The sequence below is a fragment of the Plodia interpunctella genome, chromosome 24, assembly GCF_027563975.2.
Source record: "Plodia interpunctella isolate USDA-ARS_2022_Savannah chromosome 24, ilPloInte3.2, whole genome shotgun sequence".
NCBI classification, from domain to species: Eukaryota; Metazoa; Arthropoda; class Insecta; order Lepidoptera; family Pyralidae; genus Plodia; species Plodia interpunctella.
This window is the reverse complement of record NC_071317.1, coordinates 4,128,695-4,144,396: the sequence shown is the minus strand read 5'-3', so window position 1 is coordinate 4,144,396 and position 15,702 is coordinate 4,128,695.

Sequence of the window (15,702 nt, the reverse complement as noted above, 5' to 3'; positions counted from 1 at the left end):
TCCTCAAGAAAATTTATGGATCGTAATGACAGCGAGGCCGCAGCGGTCTAAACGCTCTGAGAACGACAGGTTTTGAGCATAAGCGTTTTATGAGTGATTGCTTTAATGACTTATTTACTACTAACAGCATTCTAAATGTACCTAGATCATGGCGATGGCGCCATTTCTGACAGCATCATTGCAGCCGCGTATTTTTTTTTCTTTTTGTTAATCAATGTTCTCACTTCATACGTCATAGGCCATGTCCTCCATAACTCCCCATAGCCGGATGGCTACGGGGAGATGAGGATTCATCTAGCTATACCCGCCATACTACTTGATATTGTCCACGAATCTCTCTGCTAAATTACCTATAGGTCACCTAAAAAAAAAAGTTATTGCTTATTCACTTTCATAAAATTTGCATATTGCAACTTTTATGATATCGTAAATATCTATAAACTATCGATTACTAATCGAGATTGAAAGGCTATCCAATATTGCAGTTTTGAAACTCGTAAAAATGAAATAATCGTAACGCGAAAGAGATCTATATTAAATGGAATCGTTAATGGCGTTATAAAACTCTAGTGTAGGTACAGTACAATCATTTGACGACCTCCGTGGCGTCGGGGTCACCCGTAATGTTTTTATATCTGTGTGGTCACCACGCCCGTCTGCTATCTAGATGTCCTGGGTTTGATTCTTAGCATGAAAAAATATGTACCTGTGTTGATAACGACCCCGATCACATTCAGTTACGGTCTTACGGCTGAAAGTCTGCAAGTCAAGCTGCTTCAAAGTTCACCTGCACATAGTATACGGGTGTAGTGTGTACTGTGTAGGTATATCCGTTTTACAACATATTCTGGGAAGAGTGGTTCTTTTTGTGTCCAAAAGGCAGATAAATTATATTAATTTGGTCCAGTAAGCCACATCAAATTACATTGTCATAATCATCATTACGAATTTGCAACAAATCTCATTATTACGAATTTGCAACAAAAATAAATTAACGTAATTAAAATAATGTAAAGTTTTATACTTAAATATTGAAATTGCCCGGATAATATAATAAAATGATTTTCATTTACCGGAAATTTAATTAAACTTTTCACGTAAAATTTAAATGCGATTTAAATCAGTAAAGTGGTCAACTATTCACCGAAGTGAATAAGAGATATCTGTAATGGGAATCAATCTCACTTTGAGATATTCTCACATGTTTTAGCTAAAGTTATGTCTATGCATAATCTAATTTAATTGTGTTATTCAAATTGGATTATTCAATCCACGTGTACTAATATAATGTGAAAAAATCACTAGAACGGGGTATTGAATTGACGTTACTTTGACGTGAAGATAGTGGAGAGAGCACAGATAGATATATAGCACGTTATGTCCATACTTTTTGCCGCAAGCTACAGTTAGTAATTACTAAATCAATGCTGGGAGGGAAATTCAGAATGCAGCTTACAAAACCTAAAAACAAATATTATAAAGTGGAAGTGTGTGTAAGTTTGTGTGTCTTCGGCGCCACCCAATTTTCAAAATTCTTTCACTAAGTACTGCTATTATTCTTGAGTGACCTATGATACTTTTATCCCGCTATTCCCACGTGAGCGAAGCCCCGACCCCGCAGCTTGTGTAATGTAAAAATGCGACATTTTTATGTCATAAAATATATGTATTAAAAGTGCAAAGTAATTTTCAATAACCTGCTTATTTTTTCAAAGTCGGTTGAAAATGAGTAAACACATTTAAATGTTTCGAAACATTTAAACTTTTGTGTACAGTCGATAGCACATAAAATTAATTGTAAATTAATCGCTATTACCGTCGCAGGGAGATCCATGCAGGGTGACTTGACGTGCGGTCGGCTGTACTCAAACTTCACCCTCAATTTAAACAGCCATAAGCAAACGCCTGCTAATATCAACATCTTTTCGATGACAAGAATTTTCTTCTTTTTATTCTAATATTTTAAATTATATTTCTGTGGACTCAAGCATCCCATTAAATGTGGGCCAAAAATGTTTAAACAGGACTTAGTAAATTAAAATGTGACGCATTTCCATTTTTGTGCTCGTTATAGACTACAGCGAAATATTTGACGAACTTTGGTTTTTAAAATCCAAACAATTAGGTTTAGTTGCACCAGTCAGTTTGCCGTTGAATTTAACCTGCGCGCCACCGACACGTTTTAGACAAAATTGCGTACTTTTCGTTTTAGAACATGAAAGTTGACTGCAGAAAAGTACTTACTATTTTTTACCTAATATTTTTATGTGTTTTGTCTTTAAAACGATTTATTTCTTTCTTTCTTTGATGGACTCGACGTACAATGCTTATTACAATGTTTTGTCTAAATTTAGTTGAAACATGTAGGGTACATACAATAATTATGTAAAATTTAAGGTACGATTGCAGCATTGTTTATTGCACCCTAAGGTGCAGCCTAAGGGTATATCAAGTCCTCGATATGCCACAGGATCCAATTTGACTAGCTTCATGTAGGTATAACTTTCGCTGACGGGCTTTGTCTGCCCGAAAGTACGACTGTGAATACTATGTCCTTATATTGAAATTCATAAAGGTCCTTTTTTATTTACACTAAATCTTTATCAATATCATTCATATACCTTATCAAACATTTGCCAAACCTACAATTCGTATACCAACTTAGAATCTCTATTTTGATTTCTATATCATAAATATGTTATTCAAATTCGACGGTCTATATTTGGGCCTGGCATCCCACTTGTGGCAATATTTTCTGGCCTTTTCTGTATCAACATTATGACTTGTTTCCAAAGAAAATATTATACTTCCTTCTAGGGACATCCTTCGTCTTAGCTTCTGGAATGCGTGGGCATTTTATTTCTGTTTGTAAGGTTAAATTATTTTTTGTACAGAGCGAACCGCGTAAACGAGTTTCGCTTAGTTAGTTAGCGGTGGAGCATCAGTGATATTGTAGTTAGGTTCAAGGATGGGGCACGTGACCTTGCCGTATGCTACAGTCACAAAATGATGTTTGACCTAAACTTATTATTTCCTTTTCCGCTCCGCAGGTTTACGAAATGTTCCTGGACATCGACTGTAAAAAGCTCGGATAGCAAAGCATCCTCAATTTTTGGAAGCCATTCTCAGAAATAGAATAGCTTTCAATTATTACTCTCATCTGAGCGTTTTCTCGGCGAATTCTGCTTTTCTACTTTTTCTATTTATTTCGTACAGTCTTCGGCATCTTTCGTTATCACACCATTGAAACGCATATTATTAACGTGGCATTAAATCTGAAATTTTGACTTTAATAATAATCGATGTACGTACTTCATTTTTAGTTGAAACAATAATTTGAATTTCTCAATCGGGTATTTAATTTTTTCAGATATTATTAAATCATTGTACGTATGTTTGCTCGTGTCGTTCGATCTGTAATTATGATAAATTATTCAACAAAAGAAACAATTTGACTGAATATGCGTATTCACTGCAAATGAGCGTGTAATGCTAATAGACCTAAACAAACTGACAGAAATTACGACCGTTTTCACTGGAACATCATTATTGAAATAGCTAAATGTATCTATATATTTTAAGAACACAGTAAAAATGTTCGAGTTTACATTAAGCACACATCGTGCTTCATACAATAAAGTTGTTTGTAAAATCCTAACTAATATAAATGCGAAAATAAGTTTGTTCGTTCGTTCTTTCGATCGTTCGTTCGCTCATTCGTGCGTTCGTTCATTCGTTATTTATTGTATATGATCTCTGCAATTAATAATAATTATTTATTGCATATTGAATGTTGAAACGGAACCTTTATTCTTACAGACAACGACTCGTAATTAAAGGATTTTAGCAGATCCCAAGCAATTAATGTAAGATCCACCAACTCAATTAAAATAAAAGTATAAAAGAAACCCAGCTTTTCGTACTGGCAGTTTTTCAAAAGAACTCGAGTCGAACTTTTAAATTTCCCCGAATAGGTTGGTACAATTCCACAACTTTACATTTTTTTAACAAGATTATTTAAGTTAGTAGGTACCATAGGTACATATTTCCTAGATGGTTAGTACAGAACATTTACTTTTGTGAATAAATTATTAGACAGAGACAATTACTAAGTTTTACACTATATGTCACAATTAAGAGTGATGTGAGGTTCCGCCCTAGAATAGAACCATTCTATATCCTCCCGCGGATGTCGTAGGAAGCTAAGGGATACCTTAGCGGCTGATAGGCAATAAATTCCCAAGGAGGATCGACTGTCAGGCAGACGGTCGGTTGCAAAATCATAGCCGATCAATTTTGAAGAATTGACTGTGATTTTCGGGCGTCGCGGCGTCACATCCGAATGCCGAGAACACGTGAAAATGAGAATGAAATACAAGGTTCTAATCTAAATTACATGTACTAAATTACACTTGGCTTCATTCTGATTTAATATACGTAATTGTAACTTTAAGTGGTCCAAATGATGTATTTCCACAACAGCAGGGGTTGTAAATCTGTCTTGTTTAGAAACACCCAGTCTGGCTGCGTTCCAGCCTAGAATATGTTATTACCACAGAAATTGGAATAACTAGGCAAATATAATCATGGTATTAGGCAGAAAACGGGCATATGCTGTATTTTAAATGAAGAAAATAACGATTCGTTCGACTTTTGTGTCAGTATGCGATGAAATTTAGCGTCAATTGAAATTGCTATGATTTGAAGCCATTTAAAAATTTTTATACGTTTTATATTTTACTATTGTTATAGAGTATATCTATTAATCTCAAAAAATAAGAAACTAATTTATGACAAAAATCCGCATCATTTTAAGCCTACATTGACTCACTCTGTCTGTGCAGTCCATACTTTTTTCGCGCCGTGCCAATAAAAATAAAAGTAAGTATTTTTTATGTAAGTTTTTATATTTAATTATTTTGTTTGTGTTTCTTTATGTTCATTATTTTAAGTTTAGTTATAATTATTACTTATATAGATTATTAATATGTATAACTTCTATGCGATCTTTATTAGCATTTCCGTGGTTATTACCTACTATGATAAATGTGAAGTGAAGTTTGTGGGAAATCGCACTATATGATATTAATTTGGTTTCAGTAAATGGCACTAAAGGGCTTACTACTATTTTTTATGTACCTCTATTAATATTCAACTAGCTTTTTATCTATGAATTTATTTTTCATCTTTGCGTGTTCCCGTTTGCATTGTAGACTGTGTAAAAAATTAAGTTTCCGCTGTGATTTTACAACCGGCCTGCTGATAAGGTGTCCCGTAGTCGCCTCGTACGAAATCGACCATCCTATTACAGAGTGAATAAAATTTAAATCTCTTTTTATGTAATCATGTGGGTAGTTTTCTCGTATTAATTTCAATTTATGAATTTATTTTTTGTACAGTAAAATTATTACAAACAAAACAAATAATATAAAAAATTAGTTATCTCCCTTTGTAGTAGTCCTATTGGATGTCCCATTGATGGGTCGATGGAAAAAATCAATTAACTTTAGACTCATTTACTCCTTGATTACTCCCATTGTAAAATATTTGTGTCTGGAAAATATTTGTGTCTGGTCGTCTAGCAGTATCATTTTAAAACTTATAGTATTTCAAACAATACATTAGATGATCGTCTCAGCTCTAACCGAAACCGATTCAGTGGGATTATGGCGTCGATTCGATCGGGATTCGAATCCCGGCTCTAGTATTAATCTTCTAGTCTAATGCGAGCTATATATAAACCATTTGATAGGGGCTTACACGGAGTTAGGCCGAATCTTGGAAGTTAAAACGTTTGTTTAAGAATGAGCGTGATTTATTTAAATTCATACTGAAATATGATGTATTTCCCTTTTTTGCCAAATTAAATATTGTATTAGGGAGAAATCACACAGATTGATTCCTAAAGTAAGTTCCTTTTTTTGCATACTAAATTTTATTATGAAAACATATTATTCACTATGTTTCATACAATATTTGCTGTTCATCCATTCATATCGAGTGTGTTATTGCTAACACTGGTGTTAAGATTTATAAAAATACAGTTTAGGTTTAGTCTTAAAAATGTAAAAGCGCAAGCAAAGTCGCAGGTGAAAGTCAGTACGTCAAAACGTAGAAATAACTAATTAACTGGATGAGTCTCGGAATGTAATCGAGCGAAAAAAACGAAACTCGATAGAGCCTGTACTGTTGTTGAGCGAGGCTAATTGCTGGCTAGGAAAAATGTTAAGCCGAGTTCGCATTTAAATAATATTCTGTTTCAATTGGAGACCGGACTAGGAATATAATATGAGAATTAAAATTATGCTCAGTGTACTATACTTAAAATAGGAATGTAAACAAATAAAAAAGAGGTTACCAATATGCGGCTTGTACAAGATCTAGCCTATATACTACTATAGTTTTAAGACGACGGTATCGTCTGTAAAAAAAATATCACAAAGGTACACTGAAAGTATCGTATTTCCGTATGATATGGTCCAAAATAGGGCGAGGCCGCATTCTACACACCTGAACACAGTATATTGAAGTACCTTAATAATATTAGTCATAATTGTATTATTAAGAATAATGTTTGTAACTGTAAATGTAATTATTGCATGCCTGTAGAACTATATCTCGTATGTACCACCTATACATTGTAACGACACAGTTATCGCAATAAGTTTGAGTAACAAGCCTAACACTAAATACATCGACGACGTCAAAGAGAAGCGAAAGAAACTATTGTCGGAATCCTTTGTAGTTCCTAGAGCTTTTAACGACACGTTCATTCGAACGCTCAGGCGGGTTCATTCACGTTCAGAGTTATGATAATTTAGCTTCCTTTGGACGGTTTTCGAATTCGCGTAGCATTTTATTCATGTAATGATCTATGATGGCGATGAAACTAATGAATTGAGCACAAATAAGTTTTTTACCAATTTATGGCACTTTTGTTTTAGTGTTTAGAGTTCTAATTGCAAATAATGTGTGACAAAAAAATGCATTGTCATGAAAATCAAACGTGTGTACAATATTTCAGCTCAGTAGGTTGAAGATATCTGCTTCAAAATTGAGTTACAAGATTCCACCCGAACACAAACACTTACATTTCAAATTAAAAGTTTGCAAAATAGTACAGTCCTAGCAAAAATATTGTTCGTTGTTTTAATTTTTACGCCCAATAGTTTTGGCAGTGCATTGTCTCTTGTCGTTTTACATTCATTAATTTAATTGATTTATGTAAAAAAATTATAATGTCGATAAAAAAAACATCATCACTCATTTATAACATACGTCGAATTTAGCATACATTATACATACGACTTAACTCATCCTCCATTATAGTGCTAAGAGATATAACTGTAAGTTATAGAACGTTCCACAGACTTACCAAGGTTCGTCCTCAGAGACACAAACAGACAGACAACGGATAGTCTGCTCGATTGTTCGAGTTCTCGACTATTAGATATCGACATCAGGGTGAAGTGTATGTTTACACTATGCACGTACGGATTGAGAACTACTGTAGATTTTAAAAGGAAACTTACGCCCACATTTGGTACATGATGATAGTATTCTTTTTTAACCACATAACCTGGAATTTGTAAATCAACACATCCAAAGTTATGTTAATGTAAAGGCTCCTCAACCAAAAAATATGATTTGAGTAGCCACCTCGGAGAGTACTTGATGAATATTGTTGAAAATGATACATCATTTTGTACCTGTTTTATATAATCGCGACTAATCGATCGCGAGTAATCTTAGTCCGATTCTGTTTATATTCAACAAGGTACGTTTCTAAAGTGGCTCCTCAATCTAAATGCAACACCATGTATGCAGTTTGATATATTCATTTTCCACTTCATAAACATTTAGTATGTCCTGGGATTAAATTTGTACTAAATAGAATATGGAACATAAATGGTCCCTCAATCCAGACTGCAGGCGCTTCGCATTATTATAACGTACTGTAGCTAACTGGCTATTCGAAAATCAGAGACATACATTTATATTTATACATGTATGTACAAAATATCAATATACAAATCAACATTGTATATATTCGGTATCAGAAAAGAAAATACTTTTTGAAATTCCTTAAAAATTCGCTAGCAAGGGTGTCCATGCGCGCATTTTCACTTTTCTGTCACGCGACACTACGACGATAAAATGTTCTGACGAGTAAAGAGCTCGTCAAAGTGCTTAATATTTATCAAATTCAGTTGTCTGTAGTTACCAATCTATACACTATATATTTTTATCAATGGCTGACTTATTCACTTTGGTTCTAATCACTTTGTCGCTGCAAATCGATAGAGTAGTGACAGTCCCTGGAGTTGCGGGCTCAAATCCAGAGGAAAATGCGTTTTGCTTTATGAGATGGACAGCAGACAGGACATAGTTTTCGTGGATTTTAACCTATCTGAAAGCAACTCGGTTATTTCCTCAGAAATAAAACGTTGGACGCTCAGCGTCCGCTATCTTTTATTAGACCTTTAATTTGCTTGTTAACGAATAGTGATTGAGGGTGAAGTAGAAGAGTCCCCTTTGTCCAGCAGCAGTGGGAACCACAAGCTAATAAAAAAATACTGTTACCGGTAGATTTTGAAGATTAATGTGATGTATCGTATGTTATTGATTTTTTTTTCGTATATCGTTTAAATTTTCAAGCAAAAGCAAGTATCGTGAGAAGTTAATATTTGTAAGTTGTTCTCGATTAGCTCATAAACTATGTGGATGGATTTGGTACTGATAAAAATGAATTTTTTTTCATTAAAATTGTGTATCCTAACTAATATTATAAATGCGAAAGTAAGTTTTTTTTTGTTATCTCTTCACACTCTACCTACTCAACCAATCTTGAGAGTATAGTTTGAAGTATGGATATAAAGTACCTTTCATCCGGAAAAATAACTGTTTCCGTAGAAAAATTACGCGTGCGAAGATGCGGGCAACAGCTAGTTCTGTATATTAAACACGCGTTTTGAATCCAATTTTTGGCAAGTAAACTCAGCGGCAAACATTTCCACAACAACCTCTTGTTAATTTCATTATCTGTGTTTTTTTCCCGTGAAAATAAACAGTCTAAGCAGATTATCATAATTTGACGACGATTTCGAGCGCTTAGCCAAATTTCATTAAATTCTTAGCTGTCCGATGAATGGACGGAAGATTTTATGGTTTAACAGGTTGTTATTATTTTATATCTACATTTTCAGTTTAATCTACAGTTATTTCTGTGTTGTCTTCTAAGGTATAATAAAAAAATTATATACAAGTTGTACTGTGTAGAAGGTAAAGATGTCGTATAATGTATAGGTATATGCATACATATAATAAAACTATGAGTGGGTTATGTCTGTATACATATATAGGAGATAATAAAAAAATATATGGGGGTCTTTATGGGACTAAAAGAAGCCAAAACATTTTTTTTTAGAATTTATTTATATTTTTTATATATATGTATGTTGTTAGTCTGTAAGGTATTTATAATATGGGTCACTAGCATTTGTATCAGGTTTTTTATATTGTACTTATGTTATTACCTGAAATAAAATGATGATTATTATTATTATTTTATGTTTCTCCTCTTTTGGAATTCACGGCACTAAGTCCGGTCCTTTGAGAAGCTTGCGTGGGGATATGGATCCAACACGTAGAGGCCCTTTGGAGAGTTTTAATGTTATGTAGGTCTTCCGCCATAACCCACTCCCGGATATACCAATGAGCAGATCTCGGCGGAAGTGTGAACTATTGCAGAATAATGGATACAAGTACTGATCTATGGAATGATATTTGGATCGACTTAAAATGGGCTATTGCAAAAAGTTCGGACACCTGCCGTAATCATGATAACTGACTATTAAGTGGCAGGTGGTGACTCGCCGCTCATTGGATGGGCTCCTCAAAACAGTCGCCGCGATTGGCGACAAAGGGGCAACATTGGCGTGGGCGGCTAAGGGTGTAGAGAGGTGAGTCTGCGGGGAGCGAAATCATGGTGATCCAGTCAGACGCCCCCGGCGTTATGATATTTAACACTTCCACCCTTCGAGCATATAGCTCTCGCGACTCCACTCTGGCCGGCCGGTGAAGGCAAGCCAGAGGTAGGGGTCCTGCTACCTCTCGGTTTCCACTCCGACTTTGGGGAAGGAAGATCGGAGGTGAGGAACAGGGTCCTCCCCTGGGAGCACTCAGGTCCGTGAGGTCGTTACTCCCCAACAGCTCGCCACAAGCTGCCCTGCGGGTTTACTATTATTTTTGTTTTAGAATTTTGTCTGTGTGTTTGATTTCTCATCACGCAAAAATTACTGGATAGAATTTGATGCGATTAGCTATACAATTGTACGAAATAAACGCGGCCGAAGCTGCGAGCAATAGCTAGTATAAAATAAAAATTAGTAATGGTGATTTCGGCACAAAAACAATAAGGAGAATAAAATATGTTTTCCACAAAATATTATCAGGAAAACTAAATTTCGTTTGTTCCGGCGCTATTCTGTTTTTCAGTTCTTGAGTTTAAAATTTTATTTTTAATATTGCTATGTACCAATTTTAGTCAAAATCGAATATTATTGGCTGTACTTACTAAAGTAATGCGATGTGATCGGCTACACTCTTCCTCCATTACTAGATGAAACAAAATTTCGAAAACGGATATACTTTTGAAAGCTGAAATAAAAGCGTGCAAATTTTTCACTAAGAAATACTTGGTAAAAGAATTATTTGCTGACTTTACATGTCCTTCAAAAACGTTTTCTATTCAAATGTATTTCTGAGTTTTCTTAGTTTCTCTCTCTCTCTTTCTCTCTCTGAACTAATATAATAAAACACTATGTTCTTATATAAAGTTCCTAAATTTTATAAATTTAATTTAGTATAAGTATGTCCGAATATGAAACCGAGTAACCTCAATCCTAATATCCAAATGCATTAGAATTTCTAACGAATGTCAACCTAGCTGACACACTGACAGACAGACGGATAGCCAGGACTAAATTAAGACAAGTGGAAGTAATCAGTTAATTCCATTGGTTTATTTAGAGTTACTATGTTAATTGCTTTAGAAAAGTTGATTAATTTTTTGATTGAAATGAATAGGTAGTTGTTTTTTTGTTATTAAGATAGCGTAGGTTTTAAACTGCATGATGATGATGATAAATATAAGGAATCCAATGAAGCACATCGATTGGGGCATTTGTTATGTTATTTATGAAAGAAATTGTATAACACTCCATTTTTTTGCAGTCGTGTAAAAATATACAACAAAAACCAAATACAAGTCCCTCATTACTGCAAATATTTTGCATAGAACATTACAAATGAATATGTACGAAATTTATTCAGAATACAAGTGAAAATGATTTTTTCACATTATCACTGAATATGCAGTCAAACACTTTCAAATTCTCTGAATAAAAATTCCATAAAATAGTTTAATGTACAATATGTATCGTTCGTCATGAAAAATGGTTTACTCTCTCCAATACGCGATGCAAAAAAAATGCCATTACTCATTTGATAGATAAAATAATAATGTTACATACCATAGAAAATATTGTCCTGAATGAAATCAACTTTTCAAACATGTTTACTTTTTTCATGTTCCTGGCGGTCAGTTACAAAACGAAAACTTTATTTTTAATGTTCAGACTTTATAGTTTTCACAAAATGTTATTTTTTTAACTGACCAGTTTCAATGTTGTAGTTTTTCGCTTATTTTTGTTCGAAATGAACAGTTAAGCCTGAAGTTTAGCGTTGGCCAAAGCCGCTTACCAGTTTGTCAAACGAAAAGCTGTGTTAAAGTTTCAAGCACTTTTTTTTTAAAATAAACAGGTGGCTTTCGTGCACGTTGAAAATTTTACTCAGAGAATTCATAATGATGTACTTACCATAAAACGAAAAATAAAACCAGATAGATTTCAATTAATCAGAAAGTTTTCTGCTTTCATTTAAAATCTATTCAATTTGTTTCATCGAAGTAAGTCACAAGGCTTCAAAGCTCTCATACAATATTACACATATTGTACCAACATAGTTCCTTGTCCATTATGAAGGCTCCAAAGCTTACTATCGTTTGATATCGAAATTGTACAATTTCTATGAGAGACGCCATACAAATACTGGCTGCAAAGAATTCCGAACAAACTGCTTTTGTTATTATTGAATGAAAACTATTTACGCTACGTGTTCGTTACGTTCAGCAATTAAATTAATTTTAAATTTAGAATCTTTATATTTTTTATTAATGGAACATTTATAAAATTTACTCATTTTGAATATCGAATTTAATATAAATTATCACGATAGTAAGATATTTCATTTAATTGATTTTATAAAAATTATCTTTACCCGATAGGCTTGCTCTATCGTTACATATATTCGTCTAACCCCAAGAGCGTCATAACTGTCAAAGTTGTTTTATAACCTTAAACATGAGACGTTCTTAGAAATAGGTTCAAATTACTTTCGCAGAGACACCGAAATGACTGCGATTTCGCGAGTGGAAAATTACACAAATGTGATTGTGTAATTTTCCACTCGCGAAAGATGATCTTCAATATCCCTTTGATATCAGTTTTGATCTTTGGTTTTCAGAAATTATAAATGTTTATTTGCCAGAAAGATGATATATCAGAGTAGTTTCATGTGTTCAGTCTGCAAGCAGACGTGCAAACTTTTGTGAATATTAAACATACATTACATTTAATCAAATTCTAATAATAATGTTTACATGTCTATTTTCAAGAAGAACTTTGATTACGAGCTTTCACTACAGGCTTTAACAGACAACTGTAACTATTACTGACAGAATTTCAACATAAAAAGTACCCTATGTGCTATTTTACTGAGGTACTCGCAGTACCATTCCTTTCGAATTATAATTATGCGGAAGATTGTCAGAAAGCAAAGAGTTCCTAAGTACTCTTGGATGCTATATGTAGCTCAGAAAAATCAGAGAGTGGAGTCAAAACAGTCGAATTTATTCAGACCAGCTCTGGATAAGACTAAATTTAAGGAGCTGGTGGCCAACGTTCAATAATGAAGAGGCACTTATAAAAGAAGATGTGCTCTCTCTCTCTCATTCTCGCGTGTTACTGGAGTCATTTTTGGATGTGACGGTGTGAAGTCTAGGTGAAAATAAACTTTTAAAACTTACAACTGATTAGCCAAAACAATCGTTTAAGTTTAAACAAGCTTTAAACAATCATAAGTATATAAGAGGGTTAATATTTTTTGGTTAGTGGCTTTTCATTCTTTAGTAGCCTATAGCATAACTTGCACGAGAGAATATGCCGTCATATTCACTCGTGCAAATTATGCTATAGTTATGCTGTTTTCTATTCTAGGGTAAGTTTATATTCCAAATATATTTATATTAGCTCAGACTTGAAAGCGACACCTGGGCTCCGATGTTCAACGGCGGTGGATGAAATCGGGATAATGCTCGAATAAGAGCATAATACATATATAGATTAGCGCCCTTGGTAATCTACATCCGTACTAACTATGACGTATAGGGATATGGTCAGAAGTTCGTTCGAAGTTTAAATATTACAAAAACAATTTTCTTTTCGTAAACGCCAGAAGCGTTCTAAATTTAAATAACAATTTTCTTAATTTTTTATCATAAGCGTCAACAGTTCGCAAGTTAGTATTCATTTAAGTTTAAAGCTACAGTTTAAATTAGTTAAAAATAAGTCATTACGTATTTAATCGCACGTATTATATCGTAGAATAGAGTATTCTCGCAACTCCGGAGAAAGATGACATAAAACTAAATAGAACAGATATTGCTATTCTATCATTTATTGTGTTATTTTGTCCGTTTATTGTGTCTAGACATTTTGACCTGACTGGGATCGAACCCGGTACCTCCGGCATTATGATTGACGTCTCTAGAGAAATCCTAAGTAAGTTTACTGTAGTATTTTCTACTTAAGTGTTTTGCTAACACTGGTGTCAGATTATATTCAAGTCGCCTTAAGGCATCTAATATGATTTTTTTTGTATACCACCATCTAGTACATTTAGATCGTGAAATATTGAACCGAGAGAGAGAAAGTTACCTAACATTATGTATTTTATAGAATTTGCATGCTTACGTTAAGCTAACGTGTTAGAGTGTACTATGTTGTGTAGTGAAAATAAACAATGAATGTAACCACATATTTTAAATAAACTTGAACTGACTATATTGTGAGACAAAAAACTTTAACATGAGTAAAATATATTCATACAAAGCGCTAGACCAGATTTAGAAAAAAAAAAGAATTTTTCGTCTATATCTATGTTGGTCAGAGCGCGCAAACGTCTCGTGTTCGGTCTACCTTATTTGCTTTACAAAATCGAGATGGTATTTACCGCGTTATTTGCCCGCAGTACTTCGACTCAAATGTGGGTATTAATGAGATGTGAAATGTTTTTCAAACTAACACAGTTAAATACGTTTTAAGCACATGCGGTGTTAAACTTGGTTTGTGGAAATTATTGACGCTTGTTTACAATTTAGTTCACTAGCGTTTATGAGATTACTTGTCAGTAGACGTCGGGCGTCATGCAAGATTCCTTTGAGTCGACTTGAATAAAATCGGACACCAATTTTAGCAATGAAAAAAATTTAAATTTTATTTTTATACTAGCTCTTTCCCGCGGCTTCGTTCGCGTTAATTTTAAGCAACAAAATACCCTATCTCCTTCTTCATCCTTTAAACTATATCTATGCAAAATTTCAAGAAGATCGGTTGAATAGATAGAGCGTGAGGAGGTAACAAACCAAATAACGTTCACATTTTATAATATTAGTTTTAGTTAGGCTAGATGTACATACGTGATTTTTCAAGCTTATAGGTTAACTAGACAAAAATGAAGAAATAAATTTACTTTCGCATTTATAATTACCTATTCGTATATCTATTTATTTTTCACTCTGACGAAGCATGTTGCGAATACATTTCTGCAAACTATTATTTAATGGAACAAACTATTATTTAATGGAACAAACTATTATTTAATGGAACAAACTATTATTTAAGAATAAGAATAAATTAATAATACTATTACGTATTAGTACATAGTGTAAGTACCCATAGATTGAGCATTGATGTATGAGAACAACTCAAATTGTGTGCTTATGAAATCTGTCACGCATGAACCGGGCGAATTTACCCCGGGTCGTAGTTTCAATCGATGTCTCATTTCCAGTCGGCTTACCCCGTAATTGGTCTGGTTCAATCAAACCATGTTCAGACACAATCCACTGGATTATCGAAAATTGTTTGTGCTGATACGATAAATTGAAATTTTATATAATCCAGCAAGAGGGGAAAATCTCTCTTATTCTCGCGTGTTGCATTCTCCGCTGTTGCGCCTTGAAGCAGTTGGTTAGCGTAAAAAAATACTTGTAACTTTTTGGCACGACCGGCATGTCGTACGAAACTAATAAAGGACACATGCGTTAACAGCTGATAGGCAATAACAGATCCCTTTAATGGTTAATTTTTGACGTGAACCGTAGTTTCAGGACGTCACAGCCACGAATGTAACCAGAATACGCGGAGATGAGAGAATGATACCTAAATCAGTTCGATATAATTATATTCTTTACTTTCGTCCAGGGTTTTATATTGATGTGTTTGTAACAATTATTCAGTGTTGAAATTTGTTAATTTCCCGCCATTTTCCGCCATTCCGGAGCGGGACGATGACACGCTC